This window comes from Nerophis lumbriciformis, linkage group LG23 (assembly GCF_033978685.3).
Source record: "Nerophis lumbriciformis linkage group LG23, RoL_Nlum_v2.1, whole genome shotgun sequence".
NCBI classification, from domain to species: domain Eukaryota; kingdom Metazoa; phylum Chordata; class Actinopteri; order Syngnathiformes; family Syngnathidae; genus Nerophis; species Nerophis lumbriciformis.
Window position 1 is genome coordinate 41,422,982 of NC_084570.2, and position 17,471 is coordinate 41,440,452.

General features: G+C 36.9%; 1 protein-coding gene and 4 non-coding genes across 7 annotated transcripts in view; 1 reads left to right on the plus strand and 4 right to left on the minus strand.

Moving 5' to 3' along the window:
• Positions 1-17,471, plus strand: part of sema3bl (sema domain, immunoglobulin domain (Ig), short basic domain, secreted, (semaphorin) 3bl) — a 192,731-nt gene that overhangs the window by 89,431 nt on the left and 85,829 nt on the right. Inside the window, exon 1 of one of the 3 annotated variants that reach the window (XM_061985524.2) lies at positions 5,484-5,955. The exons of the other annotated variants lie outside the window; for them this stretch is intronic. The gene's annotated coding sequence lies outside the window, so the exon portion shown is untranslated. Of the gene's footprint in view, positions 1-5,483; positions 5,956-17,471 lie in introns of those variants that run through there. 3 annotated transcript variants of the gene reach the window in all.
• trnai-aau (transfer RNA isoleucine (anticodon AAU)) lies at positions 53-126 on the minus strand. Its single transcript has one exon. It is a non-coding gene; the product is annotated as a tRNA-Ile (tRNA).
• On the minus strand, positions 561-634 carry trnai-aau (transfer RNA isoleucine (anticodon AAU)). Its single transcript has one exon. It is a non-coding gene; the product is annotated as a tRNA-Ile (tRNA).
• trnai-aau (transfer RNA isoleucine (anticodon AAU)) lies at positions 1,105-1,178 on the minus strand. The gene has a single exon. It is a non-coding gene; the product is annotated as a tRNA-Ile (tRNA).
• On the minus strand, positions 7,698-7,771 carry trnai-aau (transfer RNA isoleucine (anticodon AAU)). The gene has a single exon. It is a non-coding gene; the product is annotated as a tRNA-Ile (tRNA).

Genomic DNA, 17,471 nt, shown 5'->3' on the forward strand with positions numbered 1-17,471 from the left:
ACACACAATGTGTGGTGTTTATGGACACATCTAATATTTATGAATACTTGCCTGGCCCGTACGGGGATTGAACCCATGACCTTGGCGTTATTAGCACCACGCTCTAACCAACTGAGCTAACCGGCCATATTTAACATTGGCTACCACCTTCAAAAACTAGGTAATAAGTGTACATTTTTTACATGTTTAAGATAAGCTAACCGGCCATAAGTTGTCCAAAGTCTCACCTTCAAAAACTAAGAGTAGGTGTTTAAGAATAAATACAGAAGAGTGTGGATTTGAACCTTTGTGACTGAACTACTGGAACCCAGAACCTTAGCATATTTAGCAACACATGTTAACCGGCTAAAGTTAGCAGGTTTTTTAGGATTTGTCAGGATTAGTTTTGGCTAACACTACACTATCAAATCCACAGCCTCAATACACAATATTTTTTAATTGTAAGTAAGGAAATTTGCGATTTTAATTGACTCAAAGTTCTGATTTAGCGTTTAGCTACGTAACAAACAAGATCTTGTCTGGTTCTTATAGACACATCTAATATTTAACAAAAGTTGACTGGGCCCGTACGGGTATCGAACCCGCGACCTTGGCGTTATTAGCACCACGCTCTGACCAACTGAGCTAACCGGCCATATGCTGTTCACGGACACATCTAATATTTAACAAAAGTTGACTGGCCCGTACGGCTATCGAACCCGCGAACTTGGCGTTATTAGCACCACGCTCTGACCAACTGAGCTAACCGGCCATATGCTGTTCACAGTCACACCTTCAAAAACTAAGAGTAGGTGTTTAAGAATAAATACAGAAGAGTGTGGATTTGAACCTTTGTGACTGAACTACTGGAACCCAGAACCTTAGCATATTTAGCAACACATGTTAACCGGCTAAAGTTAGCAGGTTTTTTAGGATTTGTCAGGATTAGTTTTGGCTAACACTACACTATCAAATCCACAGCCTCAATACACAATATTTTTTAATTGTAAGTAAGGAAATTTGCAATTTTAATTGACTCAAAGTTCTGATTTAGCGTTTAGCTACGTAACAAACAAGATCTTGTCTGGTTCTTATAGACACATCTAATATTTAACAAAAGTTGACTGGCCCGTACGGGTATCGAACCCGCGACCTTGGCGTTATTAGCACCACGCTCTGACCAACTGAGCTAACCGGCCATATGCTGTTCACGGACACATCTAATATTTAACAAAAGTTGACTGGCCCGTACGGCTATCGAACCCGCGAACTTGGCGTTATTAGCACCACGCTCTGACCAACTGAGCTAACCGGCCATATGCTGTTCACAGTCACACCTTCAAAAACTAAGAGTAGGTGTACATACTTTACATGTTTAAAAGTGAATACAGAAAGGTGGTGATTTAAAACTTTGTGACTGAACTACTGGAATCCCCAACCTTAGCATATTTAGCAACACATGCTAACCGGCTAAAGTAACAGGATTTTTAGGATTTGTCAGATTAAGTTTGTGATAACACTACACTGTCAAATCAACACCCTCAGTACACAATATTTAATTGTAAGTAAGGAAGTTTGTGATTTTTTGTTGACTCAGACTTCTCCAAACTAGCATTTAATTATTAATTATTGTAATTATCTTAATTATGACAGTTTGTTGTGGATTTTATTTATCATTTTTGAATGTATTACTTAGTTATCATTTATATAATTGAAGTATTTCATTTACCAGGCTGTTCAACTTGAATGACTCACAATTCAATACAAATTAGAAGGCATTGTTCTTTGTTTTTGTTTGTTTTTACAAAAAACTGAGTGTCTTACAGTTTTAAGTATCAGTTTGTGCACCAATTTAGTGCTAGATCAGTTCAAATGTAAACAATACCCTTGCCTAATAAAAATGTAGCATAATTCTTGTTTTACGCTTTGTCAAGATATAACGCTAATCCATACATGAGTTGTTAGCATTTAGTAAGTACATTAATTATTGATTATGTGGATGAAGACAGGCAACAATTTCGCTTGCAAAACATGTTTGGCCCCAACGGGAATGAAACCTGCGACCTTGGCGTTATTAGCACTACGCTCTAACCAACTGGGCTAACCGGCCTATGTACACTAGTTTACATTTACGTTTACATTTTGCAGTATTTCCACAGCGCTACTATGCTGCCGATTTCACTTAATTACGTTATAATATAATATATTATTGTTATCATATATTAGATTTAGTAATGATTGAACTAGTATGAAATTATTATTATTACATTCAGTAATTTAGGAGAATTTTGCAGCAAAACTAACGAACAAAAATTAGTAGTTTGGCTCCCCTACATCAATTAGTACAAATATGCCAATGAAGTCACGCAAAACCTCGACATAATTAATTTCTTATCCTTTTGTGAGAATTTCATTCCATGACATGAGTGTGGATCACCTTAAAATTGTTGTTAACCTCCTCTAATACCGTATTTACATGACATCTATGAATGTCAAATATTACTTTTAAACATTGCGTTTTGCAGTTAATTATGGTTTTATAATAACTGCAATTTGACCCTGGAACAGCTTATTTCTACTTTTATTAGGGCTTTACAATTAATCAAATTAATTAAATTAATTTAAATTTCGATTATGGCTTCTCACGGTCATGATAATATTATAATCGCAAAAAAAAAAAACAATAAATGCAAATTCCCGAGAAAAGATCGCGTTTACGAGAAGTTTGGGATCTCACCATGCTTGCTACTTTTGAATTGAGTATTACCATATTTTTCGGACTATAAGGCGCACTTAAATCCCTTTCACTTTCTCAAAACTCGACAGTGCACCTCATAACCTGGTGCGGCTAATGTACGGAATAATTTTGGTTGTGCTTATCGACCTTGAAGCTATTTTACTTGGTACATGGTGTAATGATAAGTGTGACCAGTAGATGGCAGTCACACATAAGAGATATGTGTAGACTGCAATATGACTTAAGTAAACAACACCGACATTTTACATGTTCCATTGAAAATATAGAACATTACACACGGCGCTCAAAAATCTATCAAAATGTTTTAGTACGAACGACTTTGATAAGCTATGAAGCCGCACTGCTTGAAGGATTGTACTGTGCTTCAACGTGCAAATATTATTATGGTGTGTGTATAAGGTAACACATTTTACCGGGGCGATTTGTTTTGCAATATTATGCAAAAGCAACTTTTCTTACCTTCTGAGCTGTATTTGGGATCTGAATAAGTCCTGAAAAATTGCACGCATCCGCATTTGTAGTCCGTGCCGACACCGTAGTCGATAAGCTTCTTATTTTTCTCTATCTTCTTATTATGTGACATTCATCCTCCGCTGTTGCCATTCCTAATATAAAGCTGTGTAAAGTTCTTACTTATATCTGTCAGTAAACTCGCCATGAAAGCCCTTAAACATACAGGTATAGTGAGTTTACATTATCCACCCAAGGAACTTCAGTTATTAGAGAGTTCTGGTCGGACGGTTTTTCACGGGACACATTTCTGGCCTTGTTGTGGTTTCCGGATGAGAAGCTGCTGCTCCGATATTGATTGAAGTAAAGTCTGAATGTCATCAAAACAGTTAGCTCCATCTTTTTGATTGATTGATTCATTGATTGAAACTTTTATTAGTAGATTGCACAGTACAGTACATATTCCGTACAATTGACCACTAAACGGTAACACCCGATTAAGTTTTTCAACTTGTTTAATCAATTCATGGTATTTTGACACTTCTTCCAATCCCATCCTTGCACGCTACACCGCTACAATAAAGATGGCGGGGAGAAGACGCTGTCGGAGGTGAGCCACGTAAATAAGACCGCCCACAGAACGGCGCATCCGGAAGCAACTGTGAGAAAGTGACTTGAAGATGATCTGTAAAACATCATCTATGCAACATTTTGACCAAAGAACCACCATTACATGTTATGTAGACCACAAGGAAGTCTTTTACATTTAGAAAAAAAAATCACAATATGACTCCTTTAATGCGCCCTATAATCCGGTGCGCCTTTTGTATGAAAATAGACCTGACTAGACCCGCTTATCGGCAGTGCGGCTTATAATCCGGTGCGCCCTATGGTGCGGAAAATACGGTTTGCCATACTTGTCCAGCCCTAACTTTTATAAGACTTTCTTTATGACGTTCTACGGACGGTATTTTTTTTTTTTTTTTTACAGTTCTTGGACAGTTAAAACTGAAGGTTTTACAATCGGGAAAGTTTAACTCTGGAACAGATCATTTGTATTTCCATTATTTCCTTTTAGGCATGACGCATTCAAACTGTTCGGTACTTAATTTTTACTGCAAATTCCTACCAAATTCCCCTGCGAACACACAAGTGTATGTTGTACGTGTGAGATGTTAGTTTTAAGTTAAAACTACACAGATGTCTTTTTCAATTCCCACCCCCCACGTCGCTTTTTTGGAGGTTGTCAAAGTAGATGGATGACATGCCGGGGAAAAAGACAGCGAGGACTCTTGACACACCTTCAGCCCGTTGCTGAACATACCTTGCAGCAAATGTGGAGGAGTTGGGGAAAAGGGGGTCAAAGGTCTTCACATTGTTTCTATGGACCTTTTGTGTGTGTGTGTGTGTGTGTGTGTGTGTGTGTGTGTGTGTGTGTGTGTATGTGTTATATACATGCACCAATGTGCTGTGTTTACGTTCCATCACCCTGTTGAGAAAGGCAAAAACACCACGTTGGCATCACTTTGACTTGAAGATAAATAAATGTGGTGGAGGGAGAGAGGGGGCGTCCATTTCATCTTCTCATGTCAGCAGCCTTCTATAGACAACAGTCAGCCTCCATAAACATTTAAATCAGGGGTGTCACACTTGTTTTCATTGAGGGCCACACCGCTTGTAACAGTAAATAATTAATGAATTTGCCTGTGAATTTTGATATTTAAATTTTTTTTTTTACGTAAAGAGTAAAACTAATCTGTGGATTTTACCACTGTTTTTTACAGAAATAAACTGGCAGCTTATTTGCCAGACTTTTACTGTAAAATATATGTTTTATTATTATTATTATTATTTATACAACATATTACTGTAAATAGAAAATACAGTACTGCTGTTTAATTTTATTTGGGCAACTAAGCTGCCAGTTTTTTTTACCATAATAAAATGCGGTACCATAAAATCATCATCCGTGGATTTTACAGTAAAAAAAAAAACAAGAAAAAACTGACGGCTGATTCGACAGAATTTTACTGTAAAAAAAACTAATATTGGTCGTTTTTTTTCAATTTACAGTAATATGCTGTAAAAAAAAAAAAAAAAAAATCATTTTACAGTAAAATCTATTGGTCATTTTTATAGTGTACACATTGATGGATAACTTGCTTCAAAATCATAAGTTAAGCAGATATTTAAGTATTTATATGGATTTTGACCCAAAAAATATTTGTTGGACACAATTTTTTTCCCTGTCAAACTAGAAAAAAAATACCTTTAGTGAGAAAATAACAAAGTAAAGAAAGAAAATATAAGGTATTTTATTGACACATATTATTTCCAGGCTTTTGCGGGCCATATAAAATGTCGTGGACTTGAGTTTGACACCTGTGATTTAAATGATAGCCTCCCTCTTGTGAGTCACAGCATGTGGCCTTCAAGTTCATCACATACAGCTCAGACAAGTGAACGCTGCGTTATCCTTATTTAACATTAATCCTCTTTGTCCTTATTAAATCTAGTATTACAGTGATTTAAAGATTAGGATGTTTTTATGTGTATATTTAGGCTTTTGGTTAAAATTAATTCCCGTGTGTGTTAGCTCCGTGCCCTGATTTGTGATGACGCTTCAAAATTCCCATATTTTCTAATGGCACTTAAATGCGTCGCTTTTAGCCACGTGACAATATTCTCGTCTCCAATTGGTCAGTTGCCCGGTGCAAGAATGTAAACAGAAAGATGAAGTTCGCGCAGTGAGAGTTGAGATATACAAGGTAGGTGAAAATAAGTCGTGGTTTGTCGACAATTTGATGGTTATAAGGACAATTTAAGACACTTAAGTGCACCGGTCCAATTTAAGATGACTTTTTAAGCAAAGTATCCTCTTTTACAGTTGAGGAGATTTGGTGCTCAAAGCTGGATGAGTACATGCTAATAGCATACATGCTAAACTTTAGACACCGAATTAAAACATTTTTTTGTTTTTTTGTTTTTAATTGATCAACAAACATACATTTATAATTCACACAAAATTCCAGGCACTTTCAACATCAAGGAAAAAACAAACAAAAGCAAATACAGATAGAGTATTAAATATTAATAAATAATAATTTTAAAAAAATATGAAAAAAACAAAAGACAAAAAGGGCCAATAAAAATCACTTTAAATGTTTTTAACAAAGATATCAATTTAAGGGCTTTTGTACTCTTAATCATTCTCCAAGATTTGATTGATAATTGTAAACCATTAAGCCAATTAGAAAATGTAGGCCTTACTTTTATAAATCTAGACACTGAATATATTTGAATATGAATATATTTTGTTCACTACTACTAGTTGTAGGTACCTGACAAAAAATGTAAATGCTAAATATCTTAAAGCAATTGATACTATTGCAAAAAACATTCAAATGGTACTTGAACCATATTAATAGGCTAAATATGAACTATTTTTTAAAAAGTTGCCTATCATTCACAATGCTTATGTTAGGCAAGAACACATATGTCTTCTTTTTTTAATGCATTCTAACTCGTAACATATGGCAAGTGCGAGGTGGCTAACTATGCAGCTAACGGGTTTACTATATTGTGCCCATAATACCCTCTAAAAAACATCCCAAAACCACCAAATATACTCCATTTACATTTGGTGACCTGAATATTAACCGAGTAGTAGCGGTATTGTTATTATAAGCTACTTAGCTGCGCCATGATCACAGAGAGCTAACCAGCTTACGCTGCTATATTGACATATTGAGCTGCTGCATCGCCTCTGAGTTGGTGAAAGTTCATTCTAAATTATAAAGCACGCCTCTCACCTGGATAGCAAAAGTTTGTGGACCTAAACCAAGAAGTTGGTCAACTTTGACATCCAACTTAGACCCAGAGGAGGCGGGAAAGACATGAAAAAACGCTTGTTTGTGACACTTTTTTTAAACACTTTGTGAGGATTATGATACATTTTTCATCCAAACGGTAGGTGCTGCTGGGTGACTGTGAATTACCAACCGTTTTGTATTCTAATCGTCCAAAGCGTTTCTACTCGTATGGATTCTTTATTCATCACTCCAAGCAGCGTTTGTAAGTTTTACAATATAACTAAAACTATTTTTACTTACTAAACCCATGTGTCATGTTTGATGCCTGTAGGAGTGTTTTCATGCATATTTGTACATGCTGTCGTATTGTAATCAAGCCAGCGTCGTTAGCATGTGCCAATATGCTAACACTTATGAGTGTCTGTGTTAGTATTATTAACTTACAATGGCATTCTTTTTGTATTGTTTTGGTTTCACATATTCCTCAGTAAATTCACCAAAACGTCACCGTGGAGTTATTCTATCTGTTTAGCTGCGCAGCTAGTGGGTCAATGACCATGACTTCGGTACACAATATTTATTTGTAAGTAAGGAACTTGGCGATTTTAGTTGACTCAGACTCCTGATTTAGCATTTAGCTACAAAACAACAAACCAAATCTTGTCTGGCTCTTATGGACACATTTAACAACATTTGACTGGCCCGTACGGGGATCGAACCCGCGACCTTGGTGTTATTAGCACCACGCTCTAACCAACTGAGCTAACCGGCCATATGTTGACTACATACACACCAAAGAGTGTGGATTTGAACATTTGTAACTAAACTACTGGAACCCCCAACTTTTGCATGATTAGCAACACATGCTAACCAGCTAAAGTTAACAGGATTTTTAGGATTTGTCAGGATTAGGTTTGGGATAACACTACTCTTTCAAATCCACACACACATTCATTCTAAGTAAGGAAGTCTGAGATTTTCGTTGACTCAGACTCCTCCGAATTTGCATTTAATTATTAATTATTGTAATTATCTTAATTAAATATAATGAAATCCGCTGTTAAACGCAGAATATTAAAAAAATTGAAATTCACTTAAGTAAAATGCAATCATTGTGAGGGGAAGGAACATTTGTTTGTGAAAATAATGTGTGCCCAAAATAATGAAAAACAACAGCTAACCTAGAAGGCTAAAGCAAGCAAGAACAAGCCATACACCCACAACAAGTCTAATCTGCTTGTGTTGTTGTGAACGACATCATGGATGTAAGATCGATGTACAAACAGCAGTCGCAACTTGAGAGGCTCTCGTTTTTTTTAAACAGCCTCAAGTCGTCTCCTTACTCGTCAAGCTCAAAACAGCAGCACACTTCCCTCCTTCACAATAACAGCGCTGTGCTCTGACTGCGCTAACAAAATAAAGGTTTCAAAAAAGTACCTTACAAAAGCATAATGTACTTAAAGCACTTTTGATACATCTACACAATTATCATGCTTTGAAATTGTCAAATAAATGTTAGGATTTTTGCATTTGATTAACAAACATTTTATTACATTTAATAAACAACATAAAAACACACAAGATAAGTGTAAATGGTAAAAAACAGAATTAAAAAGATTTAAAAACAGAAAAACTGAGTTTATTGTTTTTTTATTGCTATTGTTTTTGTAATTTCTTACAATATATACTAGTATATTTAATTTATTGTTAGTATTACTAATATTTTTACTTGTTGTTGTTTATTCTAATTCATATCTGTTGATCTTTTAAATTATATTTAAAGGTGAGTAAAACAAAGAGTAGTGTTTTCTAATTAATGAATAATCGTGTTATTCATCGTGATTTTAATATCAATCCAAATAATCGAGGTTATTATTTTTGCAATACCCGTCCAGCCCTAGGTTTTATAAGACTTTTTTTACGATGTTTTACGGACGGTATTTTATTTTATTTTTTTACAGTTTTCGGACTGTTAAGGATTTTAGATTATTACTTAAAACATTACGTTACTGAAGGTTTTATGATTTGGAAAGTTCAACTCTGGAACAGATCATTTCTATTTCCATTATTTCCTTTTAGGCACGACTTCTGTTTTGCTTGATCAGCCATTTTACTGCCGTGTTGCAGACTCCGTTTGGAAACAATTGTATGTAAATAAACATTTAAAATGTAGTTTTGTGTAAATAACTCATTTCACAACGTATATGTCCGCGGCTTATAGTCCGGAGCATCTAATATATGGAAAAATATTTTTTCCCTCCAAAATTCAGTGGGTGCGGCTTATATACCGGTACTGGTCTGAAAAATACGGTATTAGCGGTCACAAGCCGCCTGTGCAATGGAGATAAGTAAGTCAGTGGCTGATTGTCACTTACCTACTACTGCTACTTATTGGAGAAACAGATATCTTATTTGTATTATATTTTATTGATTTGTTTTTATTGTACCATACTATACCAGATGAAGCAAAAAGGGGAACTGGAAGGCAGCTGTTTAAGTGCTTCCAGTCTTTTAAAAGTGTTCATTCATTACTACCATCTGACTATCATGTGGCGCATGTGTGCTCTTAACTTATGTAGTAGTACAGTAGTAGTAGTAGTAGTAGTAGTGGGGGGTGAAGTACAGAGCTGGGAGTAGAACAAATGATTTGTGCATACATTAAATCAAGTCCGTTTTGACAGTGCTGGCTAACTGCTAACATCTGCTAGCGACAAGCCAGCCATGCAGCTCGGAGGACTTCATTCCAACACTTAGAACTTTATAGAACTGAATTCATGCACAGTAGGTCACTTTTGTTTCGGATACTTAGAAGTTGGAGCCTTTTTATTTGTATTATTAGGTTCATTGACTGGCCTAAAATCTGTTTATTCTGAGAAATTAATTACCTTTTTGGCTGTAGCATATTTTAAAACTTTTTTTTCTGCTGACCTTTTTAGACCCCTAATCCAACTGAATTGCATCCACCGGAGGAGTGAGGAAACATTAGCACCTGTCAACAGTTTGTCCGCATGTTCCTCATGACAGGACGCATGAAAACCTGTAAGGAACCTATGATTTAAAAATAGGGCGGTCTTTATGGATGTAGAATTGTCTCACATCAACTTATATATATCAATATGAAATTAATACATATGCATATATTAATAAATATACAAATACAAATACAAATGTGATATAATAAATAAATAAATAATTTGTATAAATAAACGTGTATTTGTAAATATATTTTTGAGATTAGAATATATATATATGCTTGATTTTGTCGACAGTTCTACAGTAGTGTTTTTTTTAATTTACAGTAATATGCCGTGACCCCGAAGGGAATAAGCGGTAGAAAATGGATGGATGGATGCTGTAAAGAACAATGTAAAATGTATTGTAATTTTTATAAATTTCATGGGTAGTTTGCTGTGAAGTTAAGTATTTAATTTAATTTAATTTAGACAAAAACATGTTCGGAAAGTATGATAATATACTGTCATATTTGTTGCAATATTGGATACTATTAAAGTTTAATTTTAAGCAGTACATTTTTTTTTTTTTTCTGTCAAATAAAAAAAATTCCATTACATTTAGTGAGAAAATATAAAGTACTTTATTGACACATATCATTTCCAGTTGTTTGCGGGCCAGATAAAATGATGTCGTGGGCCAGATCTAGCCTCCGGGCCTTGAGTTTGACACCTGTGGTCTAAGAAGAGCATCAACATCTGCATTTATATATAATATGGCATTTCTCTACATCACAATAACTCCCCATCTACTAACTTTGATGCAGTTTCATATCAGTTTATGTATTTAAAACATTGTAAGGTTTCCAGAAATATTGTGAACATTTAAATAAAACAATTCTGGGCTCCTTCACGAGAATGTGTGAGCTGCTGCCTGCTATTCTTTACCGATATAGGTCGTCAGTTCAAACTCCGGCCGAGTCATACCAAAGACTATTAAAATGGGACCCATTATCTCCCTGCTTTGCACTTAGCATCAAGGGTTGGAATTGGGGGTTAAATCACCACAATGATTCCCGAGCGTGGCCACCGCTGCTGTTCACTGCTCCCCTCACCTCCCAGGGGGTGGAACAAGGGGATGGGTCAAATGCAGAGAGTAATTTCACCACACTGAGTGGTACTTTAACTTTAACTTAATAATAAGACTTCTATTTTTAAAGTTATTTACTCAAAGTTTGGACTTTTGTTGGAGATATATTTTCTGTCCGTCCATCTCTGTCACGTTATTTGATTGAATGACGGAGCACGAAACTGGTTGCGCACCTCTAATGAGCCCACGCTCCGAGTGTTGTGGGCATAGGCTAGTCGAGCGACTCGCTACAGTAGCGAAAACAAACAAACGGGACCTATAAGACACCAGGAAAGAAGGACAAAAACTGGATTTACTGGCAAAATTTGAGTTTTTTGACAGGAGGCGTACTGTAGTGGACCATCACTGCAAGAAGGAGTGAAAGGGTGGGTCGATTTAAACAAATGCCCTATCAGAGATCAAAACACATTTGGGGAGAATTATTGACAATGAGAGTATTTTTTATTCTTAAATGAAATAAATTAATAGAAAATTGGTCTCATGCAGGGTGCTTGTGCAGTGCTTATTAGTTACATCTATCTACTTCACTAATTATTTATTGTTTATAATATCAAATTGTATGTGTAGAGATGTTGTAGTTGTAAAATACTATTACGAAAACCCCCAAAAACTTAAAAAAAAAAAGTGGAATAAAAGAGCAAGCAGGTGAAATGTAACGAGAAAAGGTTGAAATGTTGACTTTTATTCATCCCACAATGGGGAAATTACATTGTTGCAGTGCAGGATTTTACATACAGAAACAGAATTGGAACGTAAAATGAAACAAAATTAGTAATAAATACTACATATTTCACTAATATGTATAGATGGAAGATACAATAAAAATAACTAACGCTTCTTTAAAGCTCTCATTGCTAAAAAAATAATAAAGATTTTTTTAGGGGAATCTTGCTTTTTGTTGTTGTTCATTAAGATTTTTTTTGACACACATGGCATGAAACAGAAACATGAAAAAATAACTTATGACCAACAGATTGGAAATTTACCTAGAGCAGGGGTGTAAAACGTACGGCCCGTGGGCCACATCAGGCCCGCAAACATGTTTTATCCGGCCCGCGAGAACTGAGCTGACATAAGCTGCTGTCCTAAATGTGTCCACTGGATGTCGCAATAGCAATGCTTTGTATCCCCTTGCTGCAAGGGGGCGGAGCTATGTGCTGTGTCAATACTTCCTTGTTTGGAAACTACATACTTACACAGTTTGTTCATACTTTGATTGTCAAATCTAACTTCTAACTTCATGTGTGATTTATGAATTAAGTCTAAATTTCCCCGTTTTGTTGCAGATGATGCTACATTTTGTTATAAGTATTAATTTCATATTCTGATGGATTAAAAATTAACACTAATTAGAGCATTTTAAAACTCTGCCAGACTAAATTCCACGTATTTGACTGATGAACATTATCACATCATTTATTTAGAAAGTATAAATAACGACGAATGAAGATAGAATACTATTAACTATCAAGTGTAAAAAAACATCAAAATTATGACTTGTACATTTTAAGATTGTGTTTGGTTTTTTTTTTAACAAAGAAAACAATTTGAAGTTGTCTTTACTTTTAAGTTACCATGCCATGGTTTTACCAGTCCGGCCCACTTGGGAATAGATTTTCCTCCATGTGGCCCCTGAGCTAAAATGACTTTGACACCCCTGATCTAGAGACTTAAGTATTGAAAGTTAAACAAATGAATTAAAAAAAACACTCACGGGAAATGTGGAGCAGACGGCGTCCACAAAGTAGTGCGGATTAGGGTTTAGCATCAAAAGGATAGATTACAACAATGTCCCGACCACAAATGTAGCAAAAGGCTCAACTTAAATTGATTGCAAACAGAAAACAGTTGAGGGGAAATGCTCCGGGACAGAAGTGAAGCAGCCATTAGAAATCACCGACAAAATAAAAGCACAGGACAGGAACTAAAACACTAAACACAGAAGAACACTAACAAAACGCACATTTTAGCGGGGTTTCTTTTTTAAAACCTGTCATTGCTCAGAAAATAATAATAAATGAAAATGTTCTTTTGAATTATTGTCCTATTTAAGGCTCCAAATACTTCACTTCAAATACTCTTTTTTTGGGGAAATATTGCATTTTTGTTGTGTTTTGGCAATAAAAAACAGGGTTTTGGCAAAAAGGGCATTAAAAAAAACAACTTAATATCAACAGATAGAGCTGATGTAGAGATTCAAGTGTTCAATAAAACAATTGTAATAATAATATATAACTTATTTATCTGGGAACCAAACTTGAGTAGAACCTTCAAATTAGAAATAAATCTATATATTGTTTTGAAAATGAAAACTGTCAATGCATGCTTTGATTTTTTAGTGACTGAAGTTTGAACACCCCTTTTATAAATGAAGCAATGTGTAATTTCCTATTTCTCCATAATCAACCACATGTTTCCATTATTGTCTGACATGTGGGACACATTGGTCGCCCTTCCCGCTGACTTGGGCTTTGTTTCTAACCATTACTGCATGGCTCTGGAAGCAGCGGTCCTGGTTCTGTCGTCGAGTGTCAACTGGAAAAGCACTTTTGAACGCCATGTTTGGCACAGTGCGCACAAAACCTTCTTGATCCCAGCTACTTGTCCGTTGATCAAATGTCTATGTTTGAATCCTGGCAACATTAAAGCTACCATAGCGAGAGAGAGAAAAAAGGGAGGAAAAACTCCACGTTTCTTTATGGCCTCAATAAAACCTCGCCACATATGTAAAACTCCGACATCCCAGAGTGGATCGAGCTCAGGCGTATTTCTTTATTGTCAACATTTCATTCCACTGCAGGCCACACAGATTCACTTCCTATTGCAGACATATTACTTTCTGTCGGCTCGCTTGGATGGCGCAGATCTTGTTTGAGTAGGAAACTGAAGCGCGGTCTTTAGTTCTCTGCCTGGAAATGGAGAAGAAGCCCATCTTTGATCAGGCGTGATGGGAAAAACATGATGAACCTCCTTGCCTTCCCTCCACGCTGCTTGCCGTCCAGGTTATTCTCACAATGTGGAGTGTGGATTCATCAGTTCCAGGGTCAAACTGTCTTTATTAACTGCACAGGCCATGCGTTAAGTCACATTTCATCAGATCGGGGGTTAGCGCCGCCCCAGTTGCACCCTGGGGCTTTATCAAAAATGTATGAAAATGGAAAAAATATATTTTTTGTTTTAATACGGTTTCTGTAGGAGGACAAGAATGACACACATATTTCTAATTGTTAGAAAGCCCTCTGTTTATTATGTTTGTGTTTATGTTTCATTTATGAGAGTATTTGGCGAGCGCCGTTTCGTCCTACGGATTTCGGCGGTCCTTGAACTCACCCATAATTGTGTGGACTTTCTCCGAGGCTGCCACAGAAAGACCTGGTTTATGCCACTCCTTCTTTGTCTTATTTTGTCCACCACACGTTTTATACTGTGCGTGAATGCACAAAGACGGGGACGCCGTAGCGCGGTTGGGAGAGTGGCCGTGCCAGCAACCCGAGGGTTCCTGGTTCAATCCCCACCTTCGACCAACCTCGTCATGTCCATTGTGTGCTTGAGCAAGACACTTCACCCTTGCTCCTGATGGGTCGTGGTTAGGGCCTTGCATGGTAGCTCCCGCCATCAGTGTGTGTGTGAATAGGTGAATGTGGAAATAGTGTAAAAGCGCTTTGAGTACCTTGAAGGTAGAAAAGCGCTATACAAGTATAACCCATTTACAGAGGGGAGCTTTGTTGATGTTATTGACGTTTGTGGAGTGCTAATCAGGCATATTTGGTCACTGCATGACTGCAAGCCAATCGATGCTAACATACTAATTAGGCTAGCTGTATGTAGCCTAGTGGTTAGATTGTCCGCCCTGAGATCAGTAGGTTGTGAGTTCAAACCCCGGCCGAGTTATACCAAAGACTATAAAAATGGGACCCATTACCTCCCTGCTTGGCACTCAGCATCAAGGGTTGGAATTGGGGGTTAAATCACCAAAAATTATTCCCGGGCGTGGCCACTGCTGCTGCTCAACCCTTCCCTCACCTCCCAGGGGGTGAACAAGGGGATGGGTCAAATGCAGAGGACACATTTCACCACACCTAGCGTGTGTGTGACAACATTGGGACTTTAACTTTAACTTTAATGTACATATTGCATCATTATGCCTCGTTTGTAGGTATATTTGAGCTCACTTAATTTCCTTGACTTATGTCCTCTGTGTATTTATTTTGTATGAGCATGTTTCATGACACATTATTTGTATGTAATAGTGGCTGCATTTATGTGCCATGTTGTTCCAGACCACAGAAAATGTTACCCAGCTTGCAAAGATTGTAATTAAGCCATTAGAAGAAGACGGCCTGCTGTTTCCTTTAACTTGGACACACACATCTATACTTTTGGCCATTCTAAGGCAGTCATTTCCTGGAGTTATCTCACCATCTTAGATGTTTTACTAATGTTTTCCAATGTTGTAAAAATGTGTAGAATAGATATTACATTTCAGCATATCTGTCAACGAAGATCTGCGTCAGCCTGTGACATATAGTCATTTTGATAGTAGGCTAATATAGCTAATATAGACATGTACATCATCTGTTGTCTTCATTATAACACTTATATACAACTTTTAAAGTCATTTTGATAGTAGGCTATTATAGCTAATATAGACACTTACATCATGTGTTGTCTTCATTATAACACTTATATACAACTTTTAAAGTCATTTTGATAGTTGGCTATTATAGCTAATATAGACACTTATATAATGTGTTGTCTTCATTATAACACTTATATAAGACTTTTAAAGTCATTTTGATAGTAGGCTAATATAGTTAATATAGACACTTACATCATGTGTTGTCTATAGCACTTATATAAGACTTTTAAAGTCATTTTGATAGTAGGCTAATATAGTTAATATAGACACTTACATCATGTGTTGTCTTCATCCATCCCATCCATCCATTTTCTACCGCTTATCCCTTTTGGGGTCACGGGGGGCGCTGGAGCCTATCTCAGCTACAATCGGGCGGAAGGCGGGGTACACCCTGGACAAGTTGCCACCTCATCGCAGGGCCAACACAGACAACATTCACACACTAGGGCCAATTTAGTGTTGCCAATCAACCTATCCCCAGGTGCATGTCTTTGGAGGTGGGAGGAAGCCGGAGTACCCGGAGGGAACCCACGCAGTCACGGGGAGAACATGCAAACTCCACACAGAAAGATCCCGAGCCCGGGATTGAACCCAGGACTACTCAGGACCTTCGCATTGTGAGGCAGACGCACTAACCCCTCTGCCACCGTGATGCCCGTGTTGTCTTCATTATAACACTTATATAAGACTTTTAAAGTCATTTTCATAGTAGGCTAATACAGCTAATATAGACGCTTACATCATGTGTTGCCTTCATTATAATCACTTATATAAGACTTTTAAAGTCATTTTGATAGTAGGCTAATATAGCTAATATAGACGCTTACATCATGTGTTGCCTTCATTATAATCACTTATATAAGACTTTTAAAGTCATTTTGATAGTAGGCTAATATAGCTAATATAGACGCTTGCATCATGTGTTGCCTTCATTATAATTACTTATATAAGGCTTTTAATTTTTTGCGGCTCCAGACAAATTATTTTTTGGTATTTTTCGTCCAATATGGCTCTTTCAACATTTTGGGTTGTCGACCCCTGAACTAGATGAAGCAATTTATTTACAAATTGCGTGTGAATGCAAGCTGAACTGAAATACTGCTAGAATGTTAAATGAATGTAAGAATGGTTTGAATATTGAACTAAAATACTGCTTGAATGTATGATAGAAGTAGAAATGGTTTGAATGTTGAAATGGAAAACCGGCAATCCTGAGAGTTTCTGGAATTTATTTGAACTTGGAACATTGTTAGTTTGAATGTCCAGGATGAGTTAACAGGGACTCATATGGCCCCGTTCGTCACGGTTTACCTGACACATGAAAGGTGACAAATGTAGCCGCCAGATGGCAGTAGCGTGTTGAATATCTTAAAAATGTGTTTTTTGTGGCAATTCCAACTTTGACCACAGCGTCAGTTGCTATGTAGAGTGCCGCTTTCCATCCTTTCCAGCAAAGTGCATTGCAAAATGATTGACCCCCCCGCTCTTCCTCTCATGCGAGATCGGCCATATTTTCCCTACTGTACATTTTTGTAACCAAACAAGCTCTTAATTGAGGCGTTTCTCCTTTTTTGAGTCCTTTTTCTTGTCTGTCCTCCATTTTTTGTTGTGTGTTCACCGCGGCTAGAGCTCCAGGGAAGCGGCGTGGATTGTAATGATGAAATTTGCCAGTGTGACCCGCGCGTCGCTCGGGCTCACGTCCAACAAGCCGAGCGGAGTCTATCACATTACC